A 7,076-nucleotide genomic window follows, 5' to 3' on the forward strand; every position below is an offset into this window, starting at 1 on the left:
ACAGTACATGAACCATGAATTTCCAGATGCTCAAGCTGGATTTAGAAAAGGCAGAGGAAGCAGAGATCAAATTGCCAACATCCATCCTAAAGGAAATCACTCCTGAATATTCATTGGAAGGACTGAGGCTGAAGCTGAAGCTCCAATACTTTGGCCATCTGATGCAAAGAACTGACTCATTTGAAAAGACCCTGATGCTGGGAAAAATTGAAGGCAGGAGGAAAAGGGGATGACAGAGGATGAGATGGTTGGATGGCATCACCGACTCAATGGGCATGAGTTTGGGTAAACTCAGGGAGTTGGTGATGGACAGGGAAGCCTGGCGTGCTGCAGTCCATGGGGTCGCAAAGAGTCAGACACTACAGAGCAACTGAACTTAAAATTAGGGTTCTGAATGAACACTGCAATAAAGCTTAATATGGACACTGAACTATTAAAGTTAAAGGACCTCTGCAGAATAACCTGTCCTCAAAGGCATTCCAGTTTGAGACTGTTGACTGAAAAATATAGCCACAGTCTGAAAGTAGAGAGTTATTTTATTTGGTGGGAATTTTTAGGACTCCAAGCCAGGAAGACAGTATCTCGGTAGCTCTGAGAAAACTGCTCCAGGCTGGAGGGGGAGTCAGGCAATACACAAGTTCGCCACAAAGGGAGCAGACAGTCTGAACATCAAAGACCAGGTATGGGTGAAGGAGCTTGGTGTTCTGTGTGCGGGAAGATGCAAGCCGCTGGGCTTACCGGTTTCATTCCTTTCACATGCACCACAGCTATCAGGGGTCAAATCCTGTTCCCCTGTTCACCCTAAGCAGTGGCTGAGGGCTGCTTCCTGCATTCCCCCAGCTCCTCCGCAGTCGCTGTCAGCATCCTCTGCATAGCGGTTTGGGGAGCCCGCATTCACAGCTGGAGACCGGACGTCCCGATAGCGGCGACATTTCTTGTCTATTGATATGGCAGGAGATAGCTTCATTTCACAAGACTCAATTTCAGAACAATAAAACCTATGCCTTTTAAATGATATAACATGATGCTTTAGTAATAGATACAGTTTACCTTAGTGTATGCTCTTAAAAAATTATATCTAAATATTATTCTCTGTGTTCTTATTACTCCTAAGATTCTAGTTGTCAAAATTGTATATTGTGAAAATTTTTTTTAATTTTACTTTTAAATTTAAAAATATAGGCTAATGATTTGCACGTTAAAATTCTAAAATTACAAGTAAATTTTAAGTACTGTGAACATAATATAAAATAACCATAATCATAGTAGCTTCTCTAGGTCAGGAAGTAGGTTTCATACAGCTTAATACTTGCTATTAGGTAGTTAGAATAGGAAACAGGAATCCAGAATGACGGTGGCTAGAAGACAAGGAAAGGAAAAGCGGGGGAAAACTGAACAAAGGAAGGTCGGAGGACCAGAGTGCAGACCTCAGGTAGAACAAGCAGCACTTCTGGGTAGCCCAGTTTACACAGGGCAGGCTCAGGGGAGAGGAAAAAAACACATAAAAAGAGGAGCCAAAGGGCCGGGGTCCTCCCCACCCCCGGCCCCCCACGCTCTCTCTCTCTTCTCTTCACGTCTTTTGGGTTGGCATGCCCTTACGCCTCAAGGATGTATTTTCCTTTATTTTCTAAATAAAACTGAGCTGTAACATGGAGCCATAACACTGGTCCATCCAAGGGCTGTAACACGGGTCCAGCGCTTCAAATTTTTGTTGTGACGAGACAGAACTGAGGAAATTACGTACTCCCCTGACACTTGCCATAGGAATAATTCAGTGCCATCCAAATTACTTACTTATTTTTATGGGTGTATAATTCCTTTACGGGGTTGTGTTAGCTTCTGCCGGGCGACCAAGTGAATCAGCTGTATGTACACACGTGACCCCTCCCTCTGAGTCCCCCTCCCCCCGCCCCTCACCCAGGTCATCGCAGAGCCCCAGGCGGGCTCCCTGGGCCTCCCTGCAGCTTTCCCCCAGCTGTGTGTCTCACATGCGGTGGTATATATGTCAGTGCTGCGAGCTCAACGCACCCCACCCTGTCCTTCCCTCGCTGTGTCCGCAGATTCACTCTCTACGTCTGCATCTCTATTCCTGCCTGGCAAACAGGTTCACCTGCACCTTTTTTCTGGATTCCATAGATATGCTTTAATATATTACATTTACTTTCCTCTTTCTGACTTACTTCACTCTGTATGGCAGACTAGGTTCTTCTACATCACTGCAAGTGACCAGTTTTGTTCCTTTTTATTACTGAGTAATATTCCATTGTGTATATCTACCACATCTTTTTCATCCATTCATCTGTCGATGGATATTTAGGCTGCTTCCAAGTCCTGACTATTGCAAATAGTGTTGCAATGAAAACTGAGGTACATGTTTCTTTTTGAATTATGGTGTTCTTGGGGTTCATGCACAGTAGTGGGATTGCTGGATCTTTTTTAGTTTTTTATGTAACCTCCATACTATTCTCTAAAGTGAGTGTATCCAAATTATTTTTAACCAAATTACTTTTAAATTGTTAACTGCTATATATCTATACCCCAATGTATAGAATATAAATTTAATTCATAAATTTATAATTTGTATATAAGTTAAATGGATTTAACAGACTAACAATGAATTTAACAGATTTAAATTATGTTTAATGGATTTAACAGACAAATCATGCTGAAAGTGTAATTAATTACTTAGTTAAATTAATTACATTTCTAAAGCATCAACCAAAAATCATCTGGGCTCAGATTTCTTATCATCAAAATGCTAAATGCCAGTGGGGCAAATTTTCCATTTTCTATGTGAAATTATAATGTACCCTTACTTCTGAGGGCAAGCCTAGAGCCTATTATAGAGAGTGAAGTGAGTCAGAAAGAAAGGAAAATGTCATACACTAACACACATATATGGAATCTAGAAAAATGGTACTGAGGAATTTATTTGCAAGGCAGCAACGGAGAAACAGACATAGAGAACAGACTTGTGGACATGGGGAGAGGGGAGGAGAGGGTAAGACGTATGGAGAGAGTAATATGGAAACTGACATTACCATATGTAAGATAGATAGCCAAGGGGAATTTGCTATATGTCTCAGGGAACTTAAACAGGGACTCTGTATCAACCTAGAGGGGTGGGATGGGGAGGGAGATGGGAGGGAGGTTCAAGAAGAGGGGGATACATGTATACCTATGGCTGATTCATGTTGAGGTTTGACAGAAAACAACAAAATTCTATCAGGCATCTATCTTTCAATTAAAAAATAAATTAATTTTAAAAATGCTAAATGACAAAGGAGTGAATTTCCAATTTCTATGCGAAATTATATGCTCACTTCTGTACTATGGCAAATTATAAATCCAACATGACTACAAATCAGAAATATTTTCAGATACTCAAGAACTTAAAACATCAATTCACTGTTCTTTCCAAACATGTGTGCATGCATATTCAGTCACGTCCAACTCTGTTCAACCCCATGGACTGTAGCCCACCAGGCTTCTCTGTCCATGGGATTCTCCAGACAAGAATACTGGAGTGGGGTGCCATTTCCTCCTCCAGGGAATCTTCCCCATCCAGGGATAGAACCAGAGTCTCTTAGGTCTCCTGTATTGGTAGGCGGGTTCTTCACCACTAGTGCCTCCTGGGAAGCCCCCAGATTTCTTTCCAAGAAACCCACTTAAATAAGAGTGGAAAATAAGAAAGAAGACTTGGGATATGAAAAACAGCTTTCCCAGGATTCTGATAGAGTGAAGTGTGAAAATAACAGCTGTGCAGCAAGTCTAGGAAATAACGGGTCCAGATGAGAAGAGGAAATTAGTGGGCTCTAGGAGGAAATTCCTCCCAAAGAAAGCCCCAAGAAACAACACAGAAATACAGTTTACGAAAAACTCATCTTTGTCACATGAAGTCAATGACAGTGGGGCATGACTTACAGAAATTTATGAAGGGTTAGAAAAGCTAAGCCAGGGGCTTCCCTGGCAGTCCAGTGGTTGATTCTGAGCTCCCGCCACAGGGGCATGGGTTCAGTCTCCGGTCAGGGACCTGAGAGCTCACGTGCTGCTGTGGCACATCCAAAAAAAAAAAAAGAGCGAATCCATTTGTCCTTAATCTTGGTGATATTCTTTTTCTAACCATGAAGTATTAACAGTGGACCTTTAGGAAGGAAATTCTAGCAAGTGGTGATGATTTTGAAACTAAAAATATTAAAACAAAATTTATTTAGAATCAATATATGAAAGATCCTAAAGTATTTATATACATATAGACAATACATGAAATATTTATCCAGATGTAGGCAAAGCATAGGGTAGTTACCTCAAGTCAACCTCTAGATTAACAGTGAAAGAACTCATTATGCTTGCAAAATCAAATATAAATATTATTAGTGATAATAATGTGAAAGTAAAGCTATAGACGGCACAATTAGGAGAGGAATGATAAGGGTACTAACAATTATGTCTTACTTCAGTGCAAAACCAAGAAGACTTACTGTCTGATTTTGACGAAATAATAAGTGTAAGTTGATAAATAATGCTTAAAGTCATGAAAGTCAAAGTGTTAGTTACTCAGTCGTGTCTGACTCTTTGCAACCCCATGGACTTTCGCCTGTGAGGCGACTCTGTCTGTGAGATTCTCCAGGCAGGAACACTGGAGTGGGGGTAGCCATTCCCTTTGCAGGGAATCTTCCTGACGCAGGGACTGAACCCAGATCTCCAGCATCACAGGCAGATTCTTCACCATCTGAGCCACCGGAGAACAGCGACTGTCTGAATTTGAGGAATAACAAGCATAAGCTGACAAATAATGCTTAGTGTTATAAAGGGAGCCAATAAAAGATAATTAGTAATACCAGTAACAATGCTGAGAAAAGAGGAAGGGATTGAAAAATAGGAGTTAAATACCAATCTTTCATAGGAGAGGCAATAGAGTTGATATTTCCAAAGTTGATATTTCAAGAAATACCTTATTATTTAGATGCATGGGATTATCCAACAAAAGATCTAATAAGAACAGTTGAAAATGATTGTTTCTGACAAGGGAGTATAAAGGATGGAGCTTTTCATTATAAGCTTTTCTGTACTGCTGGAATTTTTAGCATACCCATTCTGTTTTGATAGCAACAAATAATTTTAAATAAAATATAAAACAAAGAGAAAGAGTATTTCACAGATAATAGCATATAACCTTGAATACCAAATGAATACTCTGAATATATTGCCATTGACATGAGCAAAAAAAAAAAGCCTATAAAGGCAAGAATAGAACAAATTTCTTTAAGAGGTAGACAATGGCTATAATTCATGTAAATTATTCTATATGCAATTTCATTAGCAATAAAACAAAAATTGATACAGCAAGAATAATTCTACTTCTAAAAGTTCTGCAAGCAATGCTCTTGTACAAGCTAAAAGAAATGTTGAGTCAAAACACTGCAGAGCAGCTTCAGGGCTAAGTCACCCCTGAAAAGATCCAGGTCATCAGTAAATCAAGGACTTCAACAAATTCTTAAAAGCATAAGAAGGGGAAAAAAAGCATAAGGTTTAACTCTATTCCAATAATGAGATATATAAATAACGAAAAATGTCAGCCAAAACAGTCTCCAGCAGAATTTCTGAGCCATCCACAATGCTTTCATTAAAGTTTGACTGTCACCAATTAATATAATAGAGAAAATGTCTCCTTCAAAACTAAGATCTTAGGATCCAGAGGCGTTTCTCTTTACTTGCAGTCTCTTACTTTATGTCACCTAAATGCCCAGACTATTTTAACAGTTTTAGAAACCTCAGACCCCAAACTACGTAAGGAAGATGCAATTTAAAAGTTCACAATTTTATATTATTCAACAAGCTTAAATACTGAAAACACCAATTGTCTTATAGTCTTCTCAGCTTCAAATGAGTTTCAGCTAGCTCTGGGAGTTGGCGATGGGCAGGGAGGCCTGGAGTGCTGCAGTCCATGGGGTCGCAAAGGGTCGGACAGAACTGAGCGACTGGACTGAACTTCTCAGCTTCACCCCTTCTCCACGTAAACTGGATTCAGCTGTGAACACATCCATGACGCATCAGGTGCTTATCAGGACACTTATTCCCACGTGCTTCTTATGAGTAGTCGTGTATTTCTGAGCACAACTTTGAAAAATAAGTACATTTTCTGTACTCCACATCTGCAACTTGATTTCAGGGAAAATCTACTATTCTCACACAGCCATCTAGGTGCTACTCAATATCCTATGGCAAGTTGTATGGTCCAAAGAATCTTTCTGCTCTGAAATCCATTCAAGTAAATTCTGTTATGTTAGTGACTACAGGACTGCATGACCAGGTAGATTACACTGCTTGTGCCAAGATGGGGAAATGGAACGGGAAATCTGTGTGTGTGTGTGTGTGTGTGTGTATGTTTTGTTCGCGGTCGTGGGAAGCCAGGTGGGAGCAGGAGGAGATCATAAGTCATGTATATTATGTAACATAACAGTTACAGGAAAGAAGAGTGATAGTGCACAGTGCTCCAAACAGATTCGTAACTTGTCTTAAAGCACTGTAATATGTCACAACTGCAAAGCTCCAACAAGAAACAGGATGCAAAACCCCAGAAAGCCTGAGAAACACAGGCAATAACAGTAACAGTATCAACAATTAAGTGACAAGTATTGAGGACTTATGAATCAGATAGTTTACCTATACTTACATTTATCTATATTATCTCATTTAAATCTCAAAAAAAATCCTATGCACTAAGTGCTATCACCGCCTTATTTCATTGATGAGGAAACAGAAACTTGGAAAGAATATCTGACTCGCCCATACCTAGCAAACGGTATAACAGCGATTCAAACCCAGACAGCAGAATTCCAAATCTGACATGAGGAAGCACTCAGCTGCCTAGCTCAAGGGGGCTTCCCTGGTGGTTCAGTGGTGAAGAATCCACCTGAAATGCAGGAGACGAAGATTTGATCCTTGGGTTGAGAAGATCCCCTGGAGAAGAAAATGGCAACCCACTCCAGTATTCTTGCCTGGGAAATCCCATGTACGGAGGAGCCTGGAGGACAGCAGTCCATGGGGTCAGAGAAGACTTAGCGACTAAACAA

Source organism: Cervus canadensis, chromosome 12 (assembly GCF_019320065.1).
Source record: "Cervus canadensis isolate Bull #8, Minnesota chromosome 12, ASM1932006v1, whole genome shotgun sequence".
Classification (NCBI taxonomy): Eukaryota; Metazoa; Chordata; class Mammalia; order Artiodactyla; family Cervidae; genus Cervus; species Cervus canadensis.